The sequence below is a fragment of the Lathamus discolor genome, chromosome 5 (genome assembly GCF_037157495.1).
Source record: "Lathamus discolor isolate bLatDis1 chromosome 5, bLatDis1.hap1, whole genome shotgun sequence".
Lineage (NCBI taxonomy): Eukaryota > Metazoa > Chordata > Aves > Psittaciformes > Psittacidae > Lathamus > Lathamus discolor.
The window spans coordinates 24,865,123-24,890,824 of NC_088888.1; positions in this window are offsets into that span (position 1 = coordinate 24,865,123).

A 25,702-nucleotide genomic window follows, 5' to 3' on the forward strand; every position below is an offset into this window, starting at 1 on the left:
CAGTTAGCTTTGCAACTGTGACACAAACATTGCTGTCACTCCTCACTTTATCTCCTAAAAGTGCATTTGAATCCAACGTTTCTGGTGCCCTCTCTCCTTTCGAGAGCAGTTGTGACAGGGGAGCACGAAGCGCTTGACCTCTAATCCCACAGACGAAGGGCCAGCAGGGAAACCCCTGCTGGGCATCGTCAGCGCACAGTGAGCTTTGAAACTGCGTCACACACATTGCTGTCACCCCTCACTTTCCTACCTGAAAGTCCAATTGAATCCTACAACTCCTGTGCTTGCTCTTTGTGAGCGGCAGCAGAATATAGCACTTACGTTTGGTCTCTGCTGAAACAGCAGAAGAGACAGTCCACAAAGTTCCCGCTGAACATCTTCAGCACACAGTGAGCTTTGCAAGTGTGACACACACATTACTGTCACTGGTCACTTTATCTCCTAAAAGTCCATTAGAATGCAACCTCTCCAGTGCCCGCTCTCTCTGAGCAGCAGCAGAGTGAGTAGAGCAGGAACGTTTAGACACTGCGGAAAGAGCGGAAAAGCCAGGCCAAAATGTTCCTACAGATCATCTTCAGCACACAGTGAGCTTTGCAACTCTGCAACACACATTGCTGTCACTCCTCCCTTTCCTGCCTGAAAGACCAATTGAATCCAACATCTCTGTGCCAGCTCTCTGCTGAGCAGCAACAGTGAGAGTAGAGCAGCAATGTTTAGACTGTGCTAAAACAGCAGAAGTGCCTTGCGAAAAACCTCCGGCTGGTCATCTATAGCACACAGTGAGCTTTGCAACTGTGACACAAACATTGCTGTCACTCTTCACTCTTTCTCCAAAAAGACCGTTTGAATACAACCTCTCCAGTGCACGCTCTCTGTGAGCTGCAGCAAGAGTAAGTAGAGCAAGAACGTTTAGACACGGCGGAAAGAGCAGAAAAGCCAGGACAAAATGTTCCTACAGATCATCTTCAGCGCACAGCGAATTTTGCAACTCTGCAACATACATTGCTGTCACTCCTCCCTTTCCTGCCTGAAAGACCAATTGAATCCAACATCTCTGTGCTCTCCCTCAGCTGAGCAGCAACAGTGAGAGTAGAGCAGCAATGTTTCGACTGTGCTAAAACAGCAGAAGAGCCTTGCGAAAAAGCTCCTGCTGATCATGTTTAGCACACAGTTAGCTTTGCAACTGTGACACAAACATTGCTGTCACTCCTCACTTTATCTCCTAAAAGTGCATTTAAATCCTACGTTTCTGGTGCCCTCTCTCCTTTCAAGAGCAGTTGTGACAGGGGAGCACGAAGCGCTTGACCTCTAATCCCACAGACGAAGGGCCAGCAGGGAAACTCCTGCTGGGCATCGTCAGCGCACAGTGAGCTTTGAAACTGCGTCACACACATTGCTGTCACCCCTCACTTTCCTACCTGAAAGTCCAATTGAATCCTACAACTCCTGTGCTTGCTCTTTGTGAGCGGCAGCAGAATATAGCACTTACGTTTGGTCTCTGCTGAAACAGCAGAAGAGACAGTCCACAAAGTTCCCGCTGAACATCTTCAGCACACAGTGAGCTTTGCAAGTGTGACACACACATTACTGTCACTGGTCACTTTATCTCCTAAAAGTCCATTTGAATGCAACCTCTCCAGTGCCCGCTCTCTCTGAGCAGCAGCAGAGTGAGTAGAGCAGGAACGTTTAGACACTGCGGAAAGAGCGGAAAAGCCAGGCCAAAATGTTCCTACAGATCATCTTCAGCACACAGTGAGCTTTGCAACTCTGCAACACACATTGCTGTCACTCCTCCCTTTCCTGCCTGAAAGACCAATTGAATCCAACATCTCTGTGCCAGCTCTCTGCTGAGCAGCAACAGAGAGAGTAGAGCAGCAATGTTTAGACTGTGCTAAAACAGCAGAAGAGCCTTGCGAAAAACCTCCGGCTGGTCATCTATAGCACACAGTGAGCTTTGCAACTGTGACACAAACATTGCTGTCACTCTTCACTCTTTCTCCTAAAAGACCGTTTGAATACAACCTCTCCAGTGCATGCTCTCTGTGAGCTGCAGCAAGAGTAAGTAGAGCAAGAACGTTTAGACACTGCGGAAAGAGCAGAAAAGCCAGGACAAAATGTTCCTACAGATCATCTTCAGCGCACAGCGAATTTTGCAACTCTGCAACATACATTGCTGTCACTCCTCCCTTTCCTGCCTGAAAGACCAATTGAATCCAACATCTCTGTGCTCTCCCTCTGCTGAGCAGCAACAGTGAGAGTAGAGCAGCAATGTTTCGACTGTGCTAAAACAGCAGAAGAGCCTTGCGAAAAAGCTCCTGCTGATCATGTTTAGCACACAGTTAGCTTTGCAACTGTGACACAAACATTGCTGTCACTCCTCACTTTATCTCCTAAAAGTGCATTTGAATCCAACGTTTCTGGTGCCCTCTCTCCTTTCAAGAGCAGTTGTGACAGGGGAGCACGAAGCGCTTGACCTCTAATCCCACAGACGAAGGGCCAGCAGGGAAACCCCTCCTGGGCATCGTCAGCGCACAGTGAGCTTTGAAACTGCGTCACACACATTGCTGTCACCCCTCACTTTCCTACCTGAAAGTCCAATTGAATCCTACAACTCCTGTGCTTGCTCTTTGTGAGCGGCAGCAGAATATAGCACTTACGTTTGGTCTCTGCTGAAACAGCAGAAGAGACAGTCCACAAAGTTCCCGCTGAACATCTTCAGCACACAGTGAGCTTTGCAAGTGTGACACACACATTACTGTCACTGGTCACTTTATCTCCTAAAAGTCCATTTGAATGCAACCTCTCCAGTGCCCGCTCTCTCTGAGCAGCAGCAGAGTGAGTAGAGCAGGAACGTTTAGACACTGCGGAAAGAGCGGAAAAACCAGGCCAAAATATTCCTACAGATCATCTTCAGCGCACAGTGAGCTTTGCAACTCTGCAACACACATTGCTGTCACTCCTCCCTTTCCTGCCTGAAAGACCAGTTGAATCCAACATCTCTGTGCCAGCTCTCTGCTGAGCAGCAACAGAGAGAGTAGAGCAGCAATGTTTAGACTGTGCTAAAACAGCAGAAGAGCCTTGCGAAAAACCTCCGGCTGGTCATCTATAGCACACAGTGAGCTTTGCAACTGTGACACAAACATTGCTGTCACTCTTCACTCTTTCTCCAAAAAGACCGTTTGAATACAACCTCTCCAGTGCACGCTCTCTGTGAGCTGCAGCAAGAGTAAGTAGAGCAAGAACGTTTAGACACTGCGGAAAGAGCAGAAAAGCCAGGACAAAATGTTCCTACAGATCATCTTCAGCGCACAGCGAATTTTGCAACTCTGCAACATACATTGCTGTCACTCCTCCCTTTCCTGCCTGAAAGACCAATTGAATCCAACATCTCTGTGCTCTCCCTCTGCTGAGCAGCAACAGTGAGAGTAGAGCAGCAATGTTTCGACTGTGCTAAAACAGCAGAAGAGCCTTGCGAAAAAGCTCCTGCTGATCATGTTTAGCACACAGTTAGCTTTGCAACTGTGACACAAACATTGCTGTCACTCCTCACTTTATCTCCTAAAAGTGCATTTGAATCCAACGTTTCTGGTGCCCTCTCTCCTTTCAAGAGCAGTTGTGACAGGGGAGCACGAAGCGCTTGACCTCTAATCCCACAGACGAAGGGCCAGCAGGGAAACCCCTGCTGGGCATCGTCAGCGCACAGTGAGCTTTGAAACTGCGTCACACACATTGCTGTCACCCCTCACTTTCCTACCTGAAAGTCCAATTGAATCCTACAACTCCTGTGCTTGCTCTTTGTGAGCGGCAGCAGAATATAGCACTTACGTTTGGTCTCTGCTGAAACAGCAGAAGAGACAGTCCACAAAGTTCCCGCTGAACATCTTCAGCACACAGTGAGCTTTGCAAGTGTGACACACACATTACTGTCACTGGTCACTTTATCTCCTAAAAGTCCATTTGAATGCAACCTCTCCAGTGCCCGCTCTCTCTGAGCAGCAGCAGAGTGAGTAGAGCAGGAACGTTTAGACACTGCGGAAAGAGCGGAAAAGCCAGGCCAAAATATTCCTACAGATCATCTTCAGCGCACAGTGAGCTTTGCAACTCTGCAACACACATTGCTGTCACTCCTCCCTTTCCTGCCTGAAAGACCAGTTGAATCCAACATCTCTGTGCCAGCTCTCTGCTGAGCAGCAACAGAGAGAGTAGAGCAGCAATGTTTAGACTGTGCTAAAACAGCAGAAGAGCCTTGCGAAAAACCTCCGGCTGGTCATCTATAGCACACAGTGAGCTTTGCAACTGTGACACAAACATTGCTGTCACTCTTCACTCTTTCTCCAAAAAGACCGTTTGAATACAACCTCTCCAGTGCACGCTCTCTGTGAGCTGCAGCAAGAGTAAGTAGAGCAGGAACGTTTAGACACTGCTGAAAGAGTAGAAAAGCCAGGCCAAAATGTTCCTACAGATCATCTTCAGCGCACAGCGAGCTTTGCAACTCTGCAACATACATTGCAGTCACTCCTCCCTTTCCTGCCTGAAAGACCAATTGAATCCAACATCTCTGTGCCAGCTCTCTGCTGAGCAGCAACAGAGAGAGTAGAGCAGCAATGTTTAGACTGTGCTAAAACAGCAGAAGAGCCTTGCGAAAAACCTCTGGCTGGTCATCTATAGCACACAGTGAGCTTTGCAACTGTGACACAAACATTGCTGTCACTCTTCACTCTTTCTCCAAAAAGACCGTTTGAATACAACCTCTCCAGTGCACGCTCTCTGTGAGCTGCAGCAAGAGTAAGTAGAGCAAGAACGTTTAGACACTGCGGAAAGAGCAGAAAAGCCAGGACAAAATGTTCCTACAGATCATCTTCAGCGCACAGCGAATTTTGCAACTCTGCAACATACATTGCTGTCACTCCTCCCTTTCCTGCCTGAAAGACCAATTGAATCCAACATCTCTGTGCTCTCCCTCTGCTGAGCAGCAACAGTGAGAGTAGAGCAGCAATGTTTCGACTGTGCTAAAACAGCAGAAGAGCCTTGCGAAAAAGCTCCTGCTGATCATGTTTAGCACACAGTTAGCTTTGCAACTGTGACACAAACATTGCTGTCACTCCTCACTTTATCTCCTAAAAGTGCATTTGAATCCAACGTTTCTGGTGCCCTCTCTCCTTTCAAGAGCAGTTGTGACAGGGGAGCACGAAGCGCTTGACCTCTAATCCCACAGACGAAGGGCCAGCAGGGAAACCCCTGCTGGGCATCGTCAGCGCACAGTGAGCTTTGAAACTGCGTCACACACATTGCTGTCACCCCTCACTTTCCTACCTGAAAGTCCAATTGAATCCTACAACTCCTGTGCTTGCTCTTTGTGAGCGGCAGCAGAATATAGCACTTACGTTTGGTCTCTGCTGAAACAGCAGAAGAGACAGTCCACAAAGTTCCCGCTGAACATCTTCAGCACACAGTGAGCTTTGCAAGTGTGACACACACATTACTGTCACTGGTCACTTTATCTCCTAAAAGTCCATTTGAATGCAACCTCTCCAGTGCCCGCTCTCTCTGAGCAGCAGCAGAGTGAGTAGAGCAGGAACGTTTAGACACTGCGGAAAGAGCGGAAAAGCCAGGCCAAAATATTCCTACAGATCATCTTCAGCGCACAGTGAGCTTTGCAACTCTGCAACACACATTGCTGTCACTCCTCCCTTTCCTGCCTGAAAGACCAGTTGAATCCAACATCTCTGTGCCAGCTCTCTGCTGAGCAGCAACAGAGAGAGTAGAGCAGCAATGTTTAGACTGTGCTAAAACAGCAGAAGAGCCTTGCGAAAAACCTCCGGCTGGTCATCTATAGCACACAGTGAGCTTTGCAACTGTGACACAAACATTGCTGTCACTCTTCACTCTTTCTCCAAAAAGACCGTTTGAATACAACCTCTCCAGTGCACGCTCTCTGTGAGCTGCAGCAAGAGTAAGTAGAGCAGGAACGTTTAGACACTGCTGAAAGAGTAGAAAAGCCAGGCCAAAATGTTCCTACAGATCATCTTCAGCGCACAGCGAGCTTTGCAACTCTGCAACATACATTGCAGTCACTCCTCCCTTTCCTGCCTGAAAGACCAATTGAATCCAACATCTCTGTGCCAGCTCTCTGCTGAGCAGCAACAGAGAGAGTAGAGCAGCAATGTTTAGACTGTGCTAAAACAGCAGAAGTGCCTTGCGAAAAACCTCCGGCTGGTCATCTATAGCACACAGTGAGCTTTGCAACTGTGACACAAAAATTGCTGTCACTCTTCACTCTTTCTCCAAAAAGACCGTTTGAATACTACCTCTCCAGTGCACGCTCTCTGTGAGCTGCAGCAAGAGTAAGTAGAGCAAGAACGTTTAGACACTGCGGAAAGAGCAGAAAAGCCAGGACAAAATGTTCCTAAAGATCATCTTCAGCGCACAGCGAATTTTGCAACTCTGCAACATACATTGCTGTCACTCCTCCCTTTCCTGCCTGAAAGACCAATTGAATCCAACATCTCTGTGCTCTCCCTCTGCTGAGCAGCAACAGTGAGAGTAGAGCAGCAATGTTTCGACTGTGCTAAAACAGCAGAAGAGCCTTGCGAAAAAGCTCCTGCTGATCATGTTTAGCACACAGTTAGCTTTGCAACTGTGACACAAACATTGCTGTCACTCCTCACTTTATCTCCTAAAAGTGCATTTGAATCCAACGTTTCTGGTGCCCTCTCTCCTTTCAAGAGCAGTTGTGACAGGGGAGCACGAAGCGCTTGACCTCTAATCCCACAGACGAAGGGCCAGCAGGGAAACCCCTCCTGGGCATCGTCAGCGCACAGTGAGCTTTGAAACTGCGTCACACACATTGCTGTCACCCCTCACTTTCCTACCTGAAAGTCCAATTGAATCCTACAACTCCTGTGCTTGCTCTTTGTGAGCGGCAGCAGAATATAGCACTTACGTTTGGTCTCTGCTGAAACAGCAGAAGAGACAGTCCACAAAGTTCCCGCTGAACATCTTCAGCACACAGTGAGCTTTGCAAGTGTGACACACACATTACTGTCACTGGTCACTTTATCTCCTAAAAGTCCATTTGAATGCAACCTCTCCAGTGCCCGCTCTCTCTGAGCAGCAGCAGAGTGAGTAGAGCAGGAACGTTTAGACACTGCGGAAAGAGCGGAAAAGCCAGGCCAAAATATTCCTACAGATCATCTTCAGCGCACAGTGAGCTTTGCAACTCTGCAACACACATTGCTGTCACTCCTCCCTTTCCTGCCTGAAAGACCAGTTGAATCCAACATCTCTGTGCCAGCTCTCTGCTGAGCAGCAACAGAGAGAGTAGAGCAGCAATGTTTAGACTGTGCTAAAACAGCAGAAGAGCCTTGCGAAAAACCTCCGGCTGGTCATCTATAGCACACAGTGAGCTTTGCAACTGTGACACAAGCATTGCTGTCACTCTTCACTCTTTCTCCAAAAAGACCGTTTGAATACAACCTCTCCAGTGCACGCTCTCTGTGAGCTGCAGCAAGAGTAAGTAGAGCAGGAACGTTTAGACACTGCTGAAAGAGTAGAAAAGCCAGGCCAAAATGTTCCTACAGATCATCTTCAGCGCACAGCGAGCTTTGCAACTCTGCAACATACATTGCAGTCACTCCTCCCTTTCCTGCCTGAAAGACCAATTGAATCCAACATCTCTGTGCCAGCTCTCTGCTGAGCAGCAACAGAGAGAGTAGAGCAGCAATGTTTAGACTGTGCTAAAACAGCAGAAGTGCCTTGCGAAAAACCTCCGGCTGGTCATCTATAGCACACAGTGAGCTTTGCAACTGTGACACAAACATTGCTGTCACTCTTCACTCTTTCTCCAAAAAGACCGTTTGAATACTACCTCTCCAGTGCACGCTCTCTGTGAGCTGCAGCAAGAGTAAGTAGAGCAAGAACGTTTAGACACTGCGGAAAGAGCAGAAAAGCCAGGCCAAAATGTTCCTACAGATCATCTTCAGCGCACAGCGAATTTTGCAACTCTGCAACATACATTGCTGTCACTCCTCCCTTTCCTGCCTGAAAGACCAATTGAATCCAACATCTCTGTGCTCTCCCTCTGCTGAGCAGCAACAGAGAGAGTAGAGCAGCAATGTTTCGACTGTGCTAAAACAGCAGAAGAGCCTTGCGAAAAAGCTCCTGCTGATCATGTTTAGCACACAGTTAGCTTTGCAACTGTGACACAAACATTGCTGTCACTCCTCACTTTATCTCCTAAAAGTGCATTTGAATCCAACGTTTCTGGTGCCCTCTCTCCTTTCGAGAGCAGTTGTGACAGGGGAGCACGAAGCGCTTGACCTCTAATCCCACAGACGAAGGGCCAGCAGGGAAACCCCTGCTGGGCATCGTCAGCGCACAGTGAGCTTTGAAACTGCGTCACACACATTGCTGTCACCCCTCACTTTCCTACCTGAAAGTCCAATTGAATCCTACAACTCCTGTGCTTGCTCTTTGTGAGCGGCAGCAGAATATAGCACTTACGTTTGGTCTCTGCTGAAACAGCAGAAGAGACAGTCCACAAAGTTCCCGCTGAACATCTTCAGCACACAGTGAGCTTTGCAAGTGTGACACACACATTACTGTCACTGGTCACTTTATCTCCTAAAAGTCCATTTGAATGCAACCTCTCCAGTGCCCGCTCTCTCTGAGCAGCAGCAGAGTGAGTAGAGCAGGAACGTTTAGACACTGCGGAAAGAGCGGAAAAGCCAGGCCAAAATATTCCTACAGATCATCTTCAGCGCACAGTGAGCTTTGCAACTCTGCAACACACATTGCTGTCACTCCTCCCTTTCCTGCCTGAAAGACCAGTTGAATCCAACATCTCTGTGCCAGCTCTCTGCTGAGCAGCAACAGAGAGAGTAGAGCAGCAATGTTTAGACTGTGCTAAAACAGCAGAAGAGCCTTGCGAAAAACCTCCGGCTGGTCATCTATAGCACACAGTGAGCTTTGCAACTGTGACACAAACATTGCTGTCACTCTTCACTCTTTCTCCTAAAAGACCGTTTGAATACAACCTCTCCAGTGCACGCTCTCTGTGAGCTGCAGCAAGAGTAAGTAGAGCAAGAACGTTTAGACACTGCGGAAAGAGCAGAAAAGCCAGGACAAAATGTTCCTACAGATCATCTTCAGCGCACAGCGAATTTTGCAACTCTGCAACATACATTGCTGTCACTCCTCCCTTTCCTGCCTGAAAGACCAATTGAATCCAACATCTCTGTGCTCTCCCTCTGCTGAGCAGCAACAGTGAGAGTAGAGCAGCAATGTTTCGACTGTGCTAAAACAGCAGAAGAGCCTTGCGAAAAAGCTCCTGCTGATCATGTTTAGCACACAGTTAGCTTTGCAACTGTGACACAAACATTGCTGTCACTCCTCACTTTATCTCCTAAAAGTGCATTTGAATCCAACGTTTCTGGTGCCCTCTCTCCTTTCAAGAGCAGTTGTGACAGGGGAGCAGGAAGCGCTTGACCTCTAATCCCACAGACGAAGGGCCAGCAGGGAAACCCCTGCTGGGCATCGTCAGCGCACAGTGAGCTTTGAAACTGCGTCACACACATTGCTGTCACCCCTCACTTTCCTACCTGAAAGTCCAATTGAATCCTACAACTCCTGTGCTTGCTCTTTGTGAGCGGCAGCAGAATATAGCACTTACGTTTGGTCTCTGCTGAAACAGCAGAAGAGACAGTCCACAAAGTTCCCGCTGAACATCTTCAGCACACAGTGAGCTTTGCAAGTGTGACACACACATTACTGTCACTGGTCACTTTATCTCCTAAAAGTCCATTTGAATGCAACCTCTCCAGTGCCCGCTCTCTCTGAGCAGCAGCAGAGTGAGTAGAGCAGGAACGTTTAGACACTGCGGAAAGAGCGGAAAAGCCAGGCCAAAATATTCCTACAGATCATCTTCAGCGCACAGTGAGCTTTGCAACTCTGCAACACACATTGCTGTCACTCCTCCATTTCCTGCCTGAAAGACCAGTTGAATCCAACATCTCTGTGCCAGCTCTCTGCTGAGCAGCAACAGAGAGAGTAGAGCAGCAATGTTTAGACTGTGCTAAAACAGCAGAAGAGCCTTGCGAAAAACCTCCGGCTGGTCATCTATAGCACACAGTGAGCTTTGCAACTGTGACACAAACATTGCTGTCACTCTTCACTCTTTCTCCAAAAAGACCGTTTGAATACAACCTCTCCAGTGCACGCTCTCTGTGAGCTGCAGCAAGAGTAAGTAGAGCAGGAACGTTTAGACACTGCTGAAAGAGTAGAAAAGCCAGGCCAAAATGTTCCTACAGATCATCTTCAGCGCACAGCGAGCTTTGCAACTCTGCAACATACATTGCAGTCACTCCTCCCTTTCCTGCCTGAAAGACCAATTGAATCCAACATCTCTGTGCCAGCTCTCTGCTGAGCAGCAACAGAGAGAGTAGAGCAGCAATGTTTAGACTGTGCTAAAACAGCAGAAGTGCCTTGCGAAAAACCTCCGGCTGGTCATCTATAGCACACAGTGAGCTTTGCAACTGTGACACAAACATTGCTGTCACTCTTCACTCTTTCTCCAAAAAGACCGTTTGAATACTACCTCTCCAGTGCACGCTCTCTGTGAGCTGCAGCAAGAGTAAGTAGAGCAAGAACGTTTAGACACTGCGGAAAGAGCAGAAAAGCCAGGACAAAATGTTCCTACAGATCATCTTCAGCGCACAGCGAATTTTGCAACTCTGCAACATACATTGCTGTCACTCCTCCCTTTCCTGCCTGAAAGACCAATTGAATCCAACATCTCTGTGCTCTCCCTCTGCTGAGCAGCAACAGTGAGAGTAGAGCAGCAATGTTTCGACTGTGCTAAAACAGCAGAAGAGCCTTGCGAAAAAGCTCCTGCTGATCATGTTTAGCACACAGTTAGCTTTGCAACTGTGACACAAACATTGCTGTCACTCCTCACTTTATCTCCTAAAAGTGCATTTGAATCCAACGTTTCTGGTGCCCTCTCTCCTTTCAAGAGCAGTTGTGACAGGGGAGCACGAAGCGCTTGACCTCTAATCCCACAGACGAAGGGCCAGCAGGGAAACCCCTGCTGGGCATCGTCAGCGCACAGTGAGCTTTGAAACTGCGTCACACACATTGCTGTCACCCCTCACTTTCCTACCTGAAAGTCCAATTGAATCCTACAACTCCTGTGCTTGCTCTTTGTGAGCGGCAGCAGAATATAGCACTTACGTTTGGTCTCTGCTGAAACAGCAGAAGAGACAGTCCACAAAGTTCCCGCTGAACATCTTCAGCACACAGTGAGCTTTGCAAGTGTGACACACACATTACTGTCACTGGTCACTTTATCTCCTAAAAGTCCATTTGAATGCAACCTCTCCAGTGCCCGCTCTCTCTGAGCAGCAGCAGAGTGAGTAGAGCAGGAACGTTTAGACACTGCGGAAAGAGCGGAAAAGCCAGGCCAAAATATTCCTACAGATCATCTTCAGCGCACAGTGAGCTTTGCAACTCTGCAACACACATTGCTGTCACTCCTCCCTTTCCTGCCTGAAAGACCAGTTGAATCCAACATCTCTGTGCCAGCTCTCTGCTGAGCAGCAACAGAGAGAGTAGAGCAGCAATGTTTAGACTGTGCTAAAACAGCAGAAGAGCCTTGCGAAAAACCTCCTGCTGGTCATCTATAGCACACAGTGAGCTTTGCAACTGTGACACAAACATTGCTGTCACTCTTCACTCTTTCTCCAAAAAGACCGTTTGAATACAACCTCTCCAGTGCACGCTCTCTGTGAGCTGCAGCAAGAGTAAGTAGAGCAGGAACGTTTAGACACTGCTGAAAGAGCAGAAAAGCCAGGCCAAAATGTTCCTACAGATCATCTTCAGCGCACAGCGAGCTTTGCAACTCTGCAACATCCATTGCTGTCTCTCCTCTTTTTCCTGCCTGAAAGACCAATTGAATCCAACATCTCTGTGCTCTCTCTCTGCTGAGTAGCAACAGAGAGAGTAGAGCAGCAATGTTTCGACTGTGCTAAAACAGCAGAAGAGCCTTGCGAAAAAGCTCCTGCTGATCATGTTTAGCACACAGTTAGCTTTGCAACTGTGACACAAACATTGCTGTCACTCCTCACTTTATCTCCTAAAAGTGCATTTGAATCCTACGTTTCTGGTGCCCTCTCTCCTTTCAAGAGCAGTTGTGACAGGGGAGCACGAAGCGCTTGACCTCTAATCCCACAGACGAAGGGCCAGCAGGGAAACCCCTGCTGGGCATCGTCAGCGCACAGTGAGCTTTGAAACTGCGTCACACACATTGCTGTCACCCCTCACTTTCCTACCTGAAAGTCCAATTGAATCCTACAACTCCTGTGCTTGCTCTTTGTGAGCGGCAGCAGAATATAGCACTTACGTTTGGTCTCTGCTGAAACAGCAGAAGAGACAGTCCACAAAGTTCCCGCTGAACATCTTCAGCACACAGTGAGCTTTGCAAGTGTGACACACACATTACTGTCACTGGTCACTTTATCTCCTAAAAGTCCATTTGAATGCAACCTCTCCAGTGCCCGCTCTCTCTGAGCAGCAGCAGAGTGAGTAGAGCAGGAACGTTTAGACACTGCGGAAAGAGCGGAAAAGCCAGGCCAAAATGTTCCTACAGATCATCTTCAGCACACAGTGAGCTTTGCAACTCTGCAACACACATTGCTGTCACTCCTCCCTTTCCTGCCTGAAAGACCAATTGAATCCAACATCTCTGTGCCAGCTCTCTGCTGAGCAGCAACAGAGAGAGTAGAGCAGCAATGTTTAGACTGTGCTAAAACAGCAGAAGAGCCTTCCGAAAAACCTCCGGCTGGTCATCTATAGCACACTGTGAGCTTTGCAACTGTGACACAAACATTGCTGTCACTCTTCACTCTTTCTCCTAAAAGACCGTTTGAATACAACCTCTCCAGTGCATGCTCTCTGTGAGCTGCAGCAAGAGTAAGTAGAGCAAGAACGTTTAGACACTGCGGAAAGAGCAGAAAAGCCAGGACAAAATGTTCCTACAGATCATCTTCAGCGCACAGCGAATTTTGCAACTCTGCAACATACATTGCTGTCACTCCTCCCTTTCCTGCCTGAAAGACCAATTGAATCCAACATCTCTGTGCTCTCCCTCTGCTGAGCAGCAACAGTGAGAGTAGAGCAGCAATGTTTCGACTGTGCTAAAACAGCAGAAGAGCCTTGCGAAAAAGCTCCTGCTGATCATGTTTAGCACACAGTTAGCTTTGCAACTGTGACACAAATATTGCTGTCACTCCTCACTTTATCTCCTAAAAGTGCATTTGAATCCAACGTTTCTGGTGCCCTCTCTCCTTTCAAGAGCAGTTGTGACAGGGGAGCACGAAGCGCTTGACCTCTAATCCCACAGACGAAGGGCCAGCAGGGAAACCCCTGCTGGGCATCGTCAGCGCACAGTGAGCTTTGAAACTGCGTCACACACATTGCTGTCACCCCTCACTTTCCGACCTGAAAGTCCAATTGAATCCTACAACTCCTGTGCTTGCTCTTTGTGAGCGGCAGCAGAATATAGCACTTACGTTTGGTCTCTGCTGAAACAGCAGAAGAGACAGTCCACAAAGTTCCCGCTGAACATCTTCAGCACACAGTGAGCTTTGCAAGTGTGACACACACATTACTGTCACTGGTCACTTTATCTCCTAAAAGTCCATTTGAATGCAACCTCTCCAGTGCCCGCTCTCTCTGAGCAGCAGCAGAGTGAGTAGAGCAGGAACGTTTAGACACTGCGGAAAGAGCGGAAAAGCCAGGCCAAAATATTCCTACAGATCATCTTCAGCGCACAGTGAGCTTTGCAACTCTGCAACACACATTGCTGTCACTCCTCCCTTTCCTGCCTGAAAGACCAGTTGAATCCAACATCTCTGTGCCAGCTCTCTGCTGAGCAGCAACAGAGAGAGTAGAGCAGCAATGTTTAGACTGTGCTAAAACAGCAGAAGAGCCTTGCGAAAAACCTCCTGCTGGTCATCTATAGCACACAGTGAGCTTTGCAACTGTGACACAAACATTGCTGTCACTCTTCACTCTTTCTCCAAAAAGACCGTTTGAATACAACCTCTCCAGTGCACGCTCTCTGTGAGCTGCAGCAAGAGTAAGTAGAGCAGGAACGTTTAGACACTGCTGAAAGAGCAGAAAAGCCAGGCCAAAATGTTCCTACAGATCATCTTCAGCGCACAGCGAGCTTTGCAACTCTGCAACATCCATTGCTGTCTCTCCTCTTTTTCCTGCCTGAAAGACCAATTGAATCCAACATCTCTGTGCTCTCTCTCTGCTGAGTAGCAACAGAGAGAGTAGAGCAGCAATGTTTCGACTGTGCTAAAACAGCAGAAGAGCCTTGCGAAAAAGCTCCTGCTGATCATGTTTAGCACACAGTTAGCTTTGCAACTGTGACACAAACATTGCTGTCACTCCTCACTTTATCTCCTAAAAGTGCATTTGAATCCTACGTTTCTGGTGCCCTCTCTCCTTTCAAGAGCAGTTGTGACAGGGGAGCACGAAGCGCTTGACCTCTAATCCCACAGACGAAGGGCCAGCAGGGAAACCCCTGCTGGGCATCGTCAGCGCACAGTGAGCTTTGAAACTGCGTCACACACATTGCTGTCACCCCTCACTTTCCTACCTGAAAGTCCAATTGAATCCTACAACTCCTGTGCTTGCTCTTTGTGAGCGGCAGCAGAATATAGCACTTACGTTTGGTCTCTGCTGAAACAGCAGAAGAGACAGTCCACAAAGTTCCCGCTGAACATCTTCAGCACACAGTGAGCTTTGCAAGTGTGACACACACATTACTGTCACTGGTCACTTTATCTCCTAAAAGTCCATTTGAATGCAACCTCTCCAGTGCCCGCTCTCTCTGAGCAGCAGCAGAGTGAGTAGAGCAGGAACGTTTAGACACTGCGGAAAGAGCGGAAAAGCCAGGCCAAAATGTTCCTACAGATCATCTTCAGCACACAGTGAGCTTTGCAACTCTGCAACACACATTGCTGTCACTCCTCCCTTTCCTGCCTGAAAGACCAATTGAATCCAACATCTCTGTGCCAGCTCTCTGCTGAGCAGCAACAGAGAGAGTAGAGCAGCAATGTTTAGACTGTGCTAAAACAGCAGAAGAGCCTTGCGAAAAACCTCCGGCTGGTCATCTATAGCACACAGTGAGCTTTGCAACTGTGACACAAACATTGCTGTCACTCTTCACTCTTTCTCCTAAAAGACCGTTTGAATACAACCTCTCCAGTGCATGCTCTCTGTGAGCTGCAGCAAGAGTAAGTAGAGCAAGAACGTTTAGACACTGCGGAAAGAGCAGAAAAGCCAGGACAAAATGTTCCTACAGATCATCTTCAGCGCACAGCGAATTTTGCAACTCTGCAACATACATTGCTGTCACTCCTCCCTTTCCTGCCTGAAAGACCAATTGAATCCAACATCTCTGTGCTCTCCCTCTGCTGAGCAGCAACAGTGAGAGTAGAGCAGCAATGTTTCGACTGTGCTAAAACAGCAGAAGAGCCTTGCGAAAAAGCTCCTGCTGATCATGTTTAGCACACAGTTAGCTTTGCAACTGTGACACAAATATTGCTGTCACTCCTCACTTTATCTCCTAAAAGTGCATTTGAATCCAACGTTTCTGGTGCCCTCTCTCCTTTCAAGAGCAGTTGTGACAGGGGAGCACGAAGCGCTTGACCTCTAATCCCACAGACGAAGGGCCAGCAGGGAAACCCCTGCTGGGCATCGTCAGCGCACAGTGAGCTTTGAAACTGCGTCACACACATTGCTGTCACCCCTCACTTTCCGACCTGAAAGTCCAATTGAATCCTACAACTCCTGTGCTTGCTCTTTGTGAGCGGCAGCAGAATATAGCACTTACGTTTGGTCTCTGCTGAAACAGCAGAAGAGACAGTCCACAAAGTTCCCGCTGAACATCTTCAGCACACAGTGAGCTTTGCAAGTGTGACACACACATTACTGTCACTGGTCACTTTATCTCCTAAAAGTCCATTTGAATGCAACCTCTCCAGTGCCCGCTCTCTCTGAGCAGCAGCAGAGTGAGTAGAGCAGGAACGTTTAGACACTGCGGAAAGAGCGGAAAAGCCAGGCCAAAATATTCCTACAGATCATCTTCAGCGCACAGTGAGCTTTGCAACTCTGCAACACACATTGCTGTCACTCCTCCCTTTCCTGCCTGAAAGACCAGTTGAATCCAACATCTCTGTGCCAGCTCTCTGCTGAGCAGCAACAGAGAGAGTAGAGCAGCAATGTTTAGACTGTGCTAAAACAGCAGAAGAGCCTTGCGAAAAACCTCCTGCTGGTCATCTATAGCACACAGTGAGCTTTGCAACTGTGACACAAACATTGCTGTCACTCTTCACTCTTTCTCCAAAAAGACCGTTTGAATACAACCTCTCCAGTGCACGCTCTCTGTGAGCTGCAGCAAGAGTAAGTAGAGCAGGAACGTTTAGACACTGCTGAAAGAGCAGAAAAGCCAGGCCAAAATGTTCCTACAGATCATCTTCAGCGCACAGCGAGCTTTGCAACTCTGCAACATCCATTGCTGTCTCTCCTCTTTTTCCTGCCTGAAAGACCAATTGAATCCAACATCTCTGTGCTCTCTCTCTGCTGAGTAGCAACAGAGAGAGTAGAGCAGCAATGTTTCGACTGTGCTAAAACAGCAGAAGAGCCTTGCGAAAAAGCTCCTGCTGATCATGTTTAGCACACAGTTAGCTTTGCAACTGTGACACAAACATTGCTGTCACTCCTCACTTTATCTCCTAAAAGTGCATTTGAATCCTACGTTTCTGGTGCCCTCTCTCCTTTCAAGAGCAGTTGTGACAGGGGAGCACGAAGCGCTTGACCTCTAATCCCACAGACGAAGGGCCAGCAGGGAAACCCCTGCTGGGCATCGTCAGCGCACAGTGAGCTTTGAAACTGCGTCACACACATTGCTGTCACCCCTCACTTTCCTACCTGAAAGTCCAATTGAATCCTACAACTCCTGTGCTTGCTCTTTGTGAGCGGCAGCAGAATATAGCACTTACGTTTGGTCTCTGCTGAAACAGCAGAAGAGACAGTCCACAAAGTTCCCGCTGAACATCTTCAGCACACAGTGAGCTTTGCAAGTGTGACACACACATTACTGTCACTGGTCACTTTATCTCCTAAAAGTCCATTTGAATGCAACCTCTCCAGTGCCCGCTCTCTCTGAGCAGCAGCAGAGTGAGTAGAGCAGGAACGTTTAGACACTGCGGAAAGAGCGGAAAAGCCAGGCCAAAATGTTCCTACAGATCATCTTCAGCACACAGTGAGCTTTGCAACTCTGCAACACACATTGCTGTCACTCCTCCCTTTCCTGCCTGAAAGACCAATTGAATCCAACATCTCTGTGCCAGCTCTCTGCTGAGCAGCAACAGAGAGAGTAGAGCAGCAATGTTTAGACTGTGCTAAAACAGCAGAAGAGCCTTGCGAAAAACCTCCGGCTGGTCATCTATAGCACACAGTGAGCTTTGCAACTGTGACACAAACATTGCTGTCACTCTTCACTCTTTCTCCTAAAAGACCGTTTGAATACAACCTCTCCAGTGCATGCTCTCTGTGAGCTGCAGCAAGAGTAAGTAGAGCAAGAACGTTTAGACACTGCGGAAAGAGCAGAAAAGCCAGGACAAAATGTTCCTACAGATCATCTTCAGCGCACAGCGAATTTTGCAACTCTGCAACATACATTGCTGTCACTCCTCCCTTTCCTGCCTGAAAGACCAATTGAATCCAACATCTCTGTGCTCTCCCTCTGCTGAGCAGCAACAGTGAGAGTAGAGCAGCAATGTTTCGACTGTGCTAAAACAGCAGAAGAGCCTTGCGAAAAAGCTCCTGCTGATCATGTTTAGCACACAGTTAGCTTTGCAACTGTGACACAAATATTGCTGTCACTCCTCACTTTATCTCCTAAAAGTGCATTTGAATCCAACGTTTCTGGTGCCCTCTCTCCTTTCAAGAGCAGTTGTGACAGGGGAGCACGAAGCGCTTGACCTCTAATCCCACAGACGAAGGGCCAGCAGGGAAACCCCTGCTGGGCATCGTCAGCGCACAGTGAGCTTTGAAACTGCGTCACACACATTGCTGTCACCCCTCACTTTCCGACCTGAAAGTCCAATTGAATCCTACAACTCCTGTGCTTGCTCTTTGTGAGCGGCAGCAGAATATAGCACTTACGTTTGGTCTCTGCTGAAACAGCAGAAGAGACAGTCCACAAAGTTCCCGCTGAACATCTTCAGCACACAGTGAGCTTTGCAAGTGTGACACACACATTACTGTCACTGGTCACTTTATCTCCTAAAAGTCCATTTGAATGCAACCTCTCCAGTGCCCGCTCTCTCTGAGCAGCAGCAGAGTGAGTAGAGCAGGAACGTTTAGACACTGCGGAAAGAGCGGAAAAGCCAGGCCAAAATATTCCTACAGATCATCTTCAGCGCACAGTGAGCTTTGCAACTCTGCAACACACATTGCTGTCACTCCTCCCTTTCCTGCCTGAAAGACCAGTTGAATCCAACATCTCTGTGCCAGCTCTCTGCTGAGCAGCAACAGAGAGAGTAGAGCAGCAATGTTTAGACTGTGCTAAAACAGCAGAAGAGCCTTGCGAAAAACCTCCTGCTGGTCATCTATAGCACACAGTGAGCTTTGCAACTGTGACACAAACATTGCTGTCACTCTTCACTCTTTCTCCAAAAAGACCGTTTGAATACAACCTCTCCAGTGCACGCTCTCTGTGAGCTGCAGCAAGAGTAAGTAGAGCAGGAACGTTTAGACACTGCTGAAAGAGCAGAAAAGCCAGGCCAAAATGTTCCTACAGATCATCTTCAGCGCACAGCGAGCTTTGCAACTCTGCAACACACATTGCTGTCTCTCCTCTTTTTCCTGCCTGAAAGACCAATTGAATCCAACATCTCTGTGCTCTCTCTCTGCTGAGTAGCAACAGAGAGAGTAGAGCAGCAATGTTTCGACTGTGCTAAAACAGCAGAAGAGCCTTGCGAAAAAGCTCCTGCTGATCATGTTTAGCACACAGTTAGCTTTGCAACTGTGACACAAACATTGCTGTCACTCCTCACTTTATCTCCTAAAAGTGCATTTGAATCCTACGTTTCTGGTGCCCTCTCTCCTTTCAAGAGCAGTTGTGACAGGGGAGCACGAAGCGCTTGACCTCTAATCCCACAGACGAAGGGCCAGCAGGGAAACCCCTGCTGGGCATCGTCAGCGCACAGTGAGCTTTGAAACTGCGTCACACACATTGCTGTCACCCCTCACTTTCCTACCTGAAAGTCCAATTGAATCCTACAACTCCTGTGCTTGCTCTTTGTGAGCGGCAGCAGAATATAGCACTTACGTTTGGTCTCTGCTGAAACAGCAGAAGAGACAGTCCACAAAGTTCCCGCTGAACATCTTCAGCACACAGTGAGCTTTGCAAGTGTGACACACACATTACTGTCACTGGTCACTTTATCTCCTAAAAGTCCATTTGAATGCAACCTCTCCAGTGCCCGCTCTCTCTGAGCAGCAGCAGAGTGAGTAGAGCAGGAACGTTTAGACACTGCGGAAAGAGCGGAAAAGCCAGGCCAAAATGTTCCTACAGATCATATTCAGCACACAGTGAGCTTTGCAACTCTGCAACACACATTGCTGTCACTCCTCCCTTTCCTGCCTGAAAGACCAATTGAATCCAACATCTCTGTGCCAGCTCTCTGCTGAGCAGCAACAGAGAGAGTAGAGCAGCAATGTTTAGACTGTGCTAAAACAGCAGAAGAGCCTTGCGAAAAACCTCCGGCTGGTCATCTATAGCACACAGTGAGCTTTGCAACTGTGACACAAACATTGCTGTCACTCTTCACTCTTTCTCCTAAAAGACCGTTTGAATACAACCTCTCCAGTGCACGCTCTCTGTGAGCTGCAGAGTGAGTAGAGCAGGATTATCTGCAGTCTGTATGATAGCGAAGAGACCAGCCAGAAGGCTGCTCTTGTGCTTCTTCAACACACTGAGCTTTACAACTGTGACACACACACTGTTTTCACTCCTCATTTTATCTCCTCAAAGGGCATTTGAATCCAGCGTTTCTGGTCTCCACTCTCGTTTCAAGAGCAGCAGAGACAGGTGAGCACGAGCGCTTGGACTCCACTCCCACATCCGAAGGGCAGGGAGGAAAAGTCCTTGCTGATCATCTTCAGCGCACGGTGAATTTTGCAACTCTGAAACACACATTGCTGTCACTCCTCACTTTATCTCCTATAAGCGAATTTAAATCCAACGTTTCTGGTGCCCTCTCTCGTTTCAAGAGCTGTTGTGACAGGGAGATCTAGCGCTTGGACTCTAATCTCACAGCCGAAGGGCCAGCAGGGAAAACTCCAGCTGGGAATCTTCAGCACACACTGAGCTTTGAAACTGTATCACACAAATTCCTGTCACCCCTCACTTTCCTACCTGAAAGTCCAATTGAATGCCACATCTCCTCTGCCTTCTCTTTGTGAGCAGCCGCAGAATATAGCACTTACGTTTGGACTCTGCTGAAACAGTAGAAGAGACAGTCCAGAAAGTTCCCACTGATCACCTTCAGCACACAGTGAGCTTTGCAACTATGCAACACACATTGCTGTCACTCCGCCCTTTCCTGCCTGAAAGACCAATTGAATCCAACATCTCTGTGCTCTCTCTCTCCTGAGCAGCAACAGAGAGAGTAGAGCAGCAATGTTTAGACTGTGCTAAAACAGCAGAAGAGCCTTGCGAAAAAGCTCCTGCTGATCATGTTTAGCACACAGTTAGCTTTGCAACTGTGACACAAACATTGCTGTCACTCCTCACTTTATCTCCTAAAAGTGCATTTGAATCCAACGTTTCTGGGGCCCTCTCTCCTTTCAAGAGCAGTTGTGACAGGGGAGCACGAAGCGCTTGACCTCTAATCCCACAGACGAAGGGCCAGCAGGGAAACCCCTCCTGGGCATCGTCAGCGCACAGTGAGCTTTGAAACTGCATCACACACATTGCTGTCACCCCTCACTTTCCTACCTGAAAGTCCAATTGAATACTACAACTCCTGTGCTTGCTCTTTGTCAGCAGCAGCAGAATATAGCAGTTACGTTTGGTCTCTGCTGAAACAGCAGAAGAGACATGCACAAAGTTCCTGCTGATCATCTTCAGCACACAGTGAGCTTTGCAAGTGTGACACACACATTACTGTCACTGGTCACTTTATCTCCTAAAAGTCCATTTGAATGCAACCTTTCCAGTGCTCGCTCTCTCTGAGCAGCAGCAGAGTGAGTAGAGCAGGAACGTTTAGACTCTGCTGAAAGAGCAGAAGAGCCAGGCCAAAATGTTCCTGCTGATCATCGTCAGCGCACAGCGAGCTTTGCAACTCTGCAACACACATTGCTGTCACTCCGCCCTTTCCTGCCTGAAAGACCAATTGAATCCAACATCTCTGTGCCAGCTCTCTGCTGAGCAGCAACAGAGTAGAGCAGCAATGTTTCGACTGTGCTAAAACAGCAGAAGAGCCTTGCGAAAAACCTCCGGCTGGTAATCTATAGCACACGGTGAGCTTTGCAACTGTGACACAAACATTGCTGTCACTCTTCACTCTTTCACCAAAAAGACCGTTTGAATACAACCTCTCCAGTGCACGCTCTCTGTGAGCTGCAGCAAGAGTAAGTAGAGCAGGAACGTTTAGACACTGCTGAAAGAGCAGAAAAGCCAGGCCAAAATGTTCCGACAGATCATCTTCAGCGCACAGCGAGCTTTACAACTCTGCAACACACATTGCTGTCACTCCTCCCTTTCCTGCCTGAAAGACCAAATGATTCCAACATCTCTGTACTCTCTCTCTGCTGAGCAGCCACAGAGAGAGTAGAGCAGCAATGTTTCGACTGTGCTAAAACAGCAGAAGAGCCTTGCGAAAAAGCTCCTGCTGATCATGTTTAGCACACAGTTAACTTTGCAACTGTGACACAAACATTGCTGTCACTCCTCACTTTATCTCCTAAAAGTGCATTTGAATCCAACGTTTCTGGTGCCCTCTCTCCTTTCAAGAGCAGTTGTGACAGGGGAGCACGAAGCGCTTGACCTCTAATCCCACAGACGAAGGGCCAGCAGGGAAACCCCTGCTGGGCATCGTCAGCGCACAGTGAGCTTTGAAACTGCGTCACACACATTGCTGTCACCCCTCACTTTCCTACCTGAAAGTCCAATTGAATCCTACAACTCCTGTGCTTGCTCTTTGTGAGCAGCAGCAGAATATAGCACTTACGTTTGGTCTCTGCTGAAACAGCAGAAGAGACAGTCCACAAAGTTCCCGCTGAACATCTTCAGCACACAGTGAGCTTTGCAAGTGTGACACACACATTACTGTCACTGGTCACTTTATCTCCTAAAAGTCCATTTGAATGCAACCTCTCCAGTGCCCGCTCTCTCTGAGCAGCAGCAGAGTGAGTAGAGCAGGAACGTTTAGACACTGCAGAAAGAGCGGAAAAGCCAGGCCGAAATGTTCCTACAGATCATCTTCAGCACACAGTGAGCTTTGCAACTCTGGAACACACATTGCTGTCACTCCGCCCTTTCCTGCCTGAAAGACCAATTGAATCCAACATCTCTGTGCCAGCTCTCTGCTGAGCAGCAACAGAGTAGAGCAGCAATGTTTCGACTGTGCTAAAACAGCAGAAGAGCCTTGCGAAAAAGCTCCTGCTGATCATCTATAGCACACAGTGAGCTTTGCAACTGTGACACGAACATTGCTGTCACTCTTCACATTATCTCCAAAAAGTGCATTTGAATCCAACGTTTCTGGTGCCCTCTCTCCTTTCAAGAGCAGTTGTGACAGGAGAGCACGAAGCGCTTGACCTCTAATCCCACAGACGAAGGGCCAACAGGGAAACCCCTGCTGGGCATCTTCAGCGCACAGTGAGCTTTGAAACTGTGTCACACACATTGCTGTCACCCCTCACTTTACTACCTGAAAGTCCAATTGAATCCTACAACTCCTGTGCTTGCTCTTTGTCAGCAGCAGCAGAATATAGCAGTTACGTTTGGTCTCTGCTGAAACAGCAGAAGAGACATGGACAAATTCCTGCTGATGATCTTCAGCACACAGTGAGCTTTGCAAGTGTGACACACACATTACTGTCACTGGTCACTTTATCTCCTAAAAGTCCATTTGAATGCAACCTCTCCAGTGCCCGCTCTCTCTGAGCAGCAGCAGAGTGAGTAGAGCAGGAACGTTTAGACTCTGCTGAAAGAGCAGAAGAGCCAGGTCAAAATGTTCCTACTGATCATCGTCAGCACACAGCGAGCTTTGCAACTCTGAAACACACATTGCTGTCACTCCTCCCTTCATCTCCTAATAGTCCCTTTGAATCCATAGTCTCTCGCGCCCTCTCTCGTTTGAACAGCAGCAGTGACACGTGAACACGAGCTCTTGGCCTCTGCTCCCACAGCCGAAGAACCAGGAGTGAAAGCTCCGGCTGGGCATCTTCAGCACGCAGTCAGCTTTGCAACTGTGACACATATATTGCTGTCGCTCCTCACTTTCCTACCTCAAAGTCCAATTGAATCCAAAATCTCTGTGCCCTTTCTCTGCTGTGCAGCAGCAGAGAGGGTAGAGTATGAACGATTAGACCCTACTCAAAGATTAGAAGAGCCAGGACAAAATGTTCCTACAGATCATCTTCAGCGCACAGCGAGCTTTGCAACTCTGCAACATACATTGCTGTCACTCCTCCCTTTCCTGCCTGAAAGACCAATTGAATCCAACATCTCTGTGCTCTCCCTCTGCTGAGCAGCAACAGAGAGAGTAGAGCAGCAATGTTTAGACTGTGCTAAAACAGCAGAAGAGCCTTGCGAAAAAGCTCCTGCTTATCATGTTTAGCACACAGTTAGCTTTGCAACTGTGACACAAACATTGCTGTCACTCCTCACTTTATCTCCTAAAAGTGCATTTGAATCCAACGTTTCTGGCGCCCTCTCTCCTTTCGAGAGCAGTTGTGACAGGGGAGCACGAAGCGCTTGACCTCTAATCCCACAGACGAAGGGCCAGCAGGGAAACCCCTCCTGGGCATCGTCAGCGCACAGTGAGCTTTGAAACTGCGTCACACACATTGCTGTCACCCCTCACTTTCCTACCTGAAAGTCCAATTGAATCCTACAACTCCTGTGCTTGCTCTTTGTGAGCAGCAGCAGAATATAGCACTTACGTTTGGTCTCTGCTGAAACAGCAGAAGAGACAGTCCACAAAGTTCCCGCTGAACATCTTCAGCACACAGTGAGCTTTGCAAGTGTGACACACACATTACTGTCACTGGTCACTTTATCTCCTAAAAGTCCATTTGAATGCAACCTCTCCAGGGCCCGCTCTCTCTGAGCAGCAGCAGAGTGAGTAGAGCAGGAACGTTTAGACACTGCGGAAAGAGCGGAAAAGCCAGGCCAAAATGTTCCTACAGATCATCTTCAGCACACAGTGAGCTTTGCAACTCTGCAACACACATTGCTGTCACTCCTCACTTTCCGGCCTGAAAGACCAATTGAATCCAACATCTCTGTGCCATCTCTCTGCTGAGCAGCAACAAAGAGAGTAGAGCAGCAATGTTTAGACTGTGCTAAAACAGCAGAAGAGCCTTGCGAAAAACCTCCGGCTGGTCATCTATAGCACACAGTGAGCTTTGCAACTGTGACACAAACATTGCTGTCACTCTTCACTCTTTCTCCAAAAAGACCGTTTGAATACAACCTCTCCAGTGCACGCTCTCTGTGAGCTGCAGCAAGAGTAAGTAGTGCAGGAACGTTTAGACACTGCTGAAAGAGCAGAAAAGCCAGGCCAAAATGTTCCTACAGATCACCTTCAGCGCACAGCGAGCTTTGCAACTCTGCAACACACATTGCTGTCACTCCTCCCTTTCCTGCCTGAAAAACCAATTGAATCCAACATCTCTGTGCCAGCTCTCTGCTGAGCAGCAACAGAGAGAGTAGAGCAGCAATGTTTCGACTGTGCTAAAACAGCAGAAGAGCCTTGCGAAAAAGCTCCTGCTGATCATGTTTAGCACACAGTTAGCTTTGCAACTGTGACACAAACATTGCTGTCACTCCTCACTTTATCTCCTAAAAGTGCATTTGAATCCAACGTTTCTGGTGCCCTCTCTCCTTTCAAGAGCAGTTGTGACAGGGGAGCACGAAGCGCTTGACCTCTAATCCCACAGACGAAGGGCCAGCAGGGAAACCCCTGCTGGGCATCGTCAGCGCACAGTGAGCTTTGAAACTGCGTCACACACATTGCTGTCACCCCTCACTTTCCTACCTGAAAGTCCAATTGAATCCTACAACTCCTGTGCTTGCTCTTTGTGAGCGGCAGCAGAATATAGCACTTACGTTTGGTCTCTGCTGAAACAGCAGAAGAGACAGTCCACAAAGTTCCCGCTGAACATCTTCAGCACACAGTGAGCTTTGCAAGTGTGACACACACATTACTGTCACTGGTCACTTTATCTCCTAAAAGTCCATTTGAATGCAACCTCTCCAGTGCCCGCTCTCTCTGAGCAGCAGCAGAGTGAGTAGAGCAGGAACGTTTAGACACTGCGGAAAGAGCGGAAAAGCCAGGCCAAAATATTCCTACAGATCATCTTCAGCGCACAGTGAGCTTTGCAACTCTGCAAC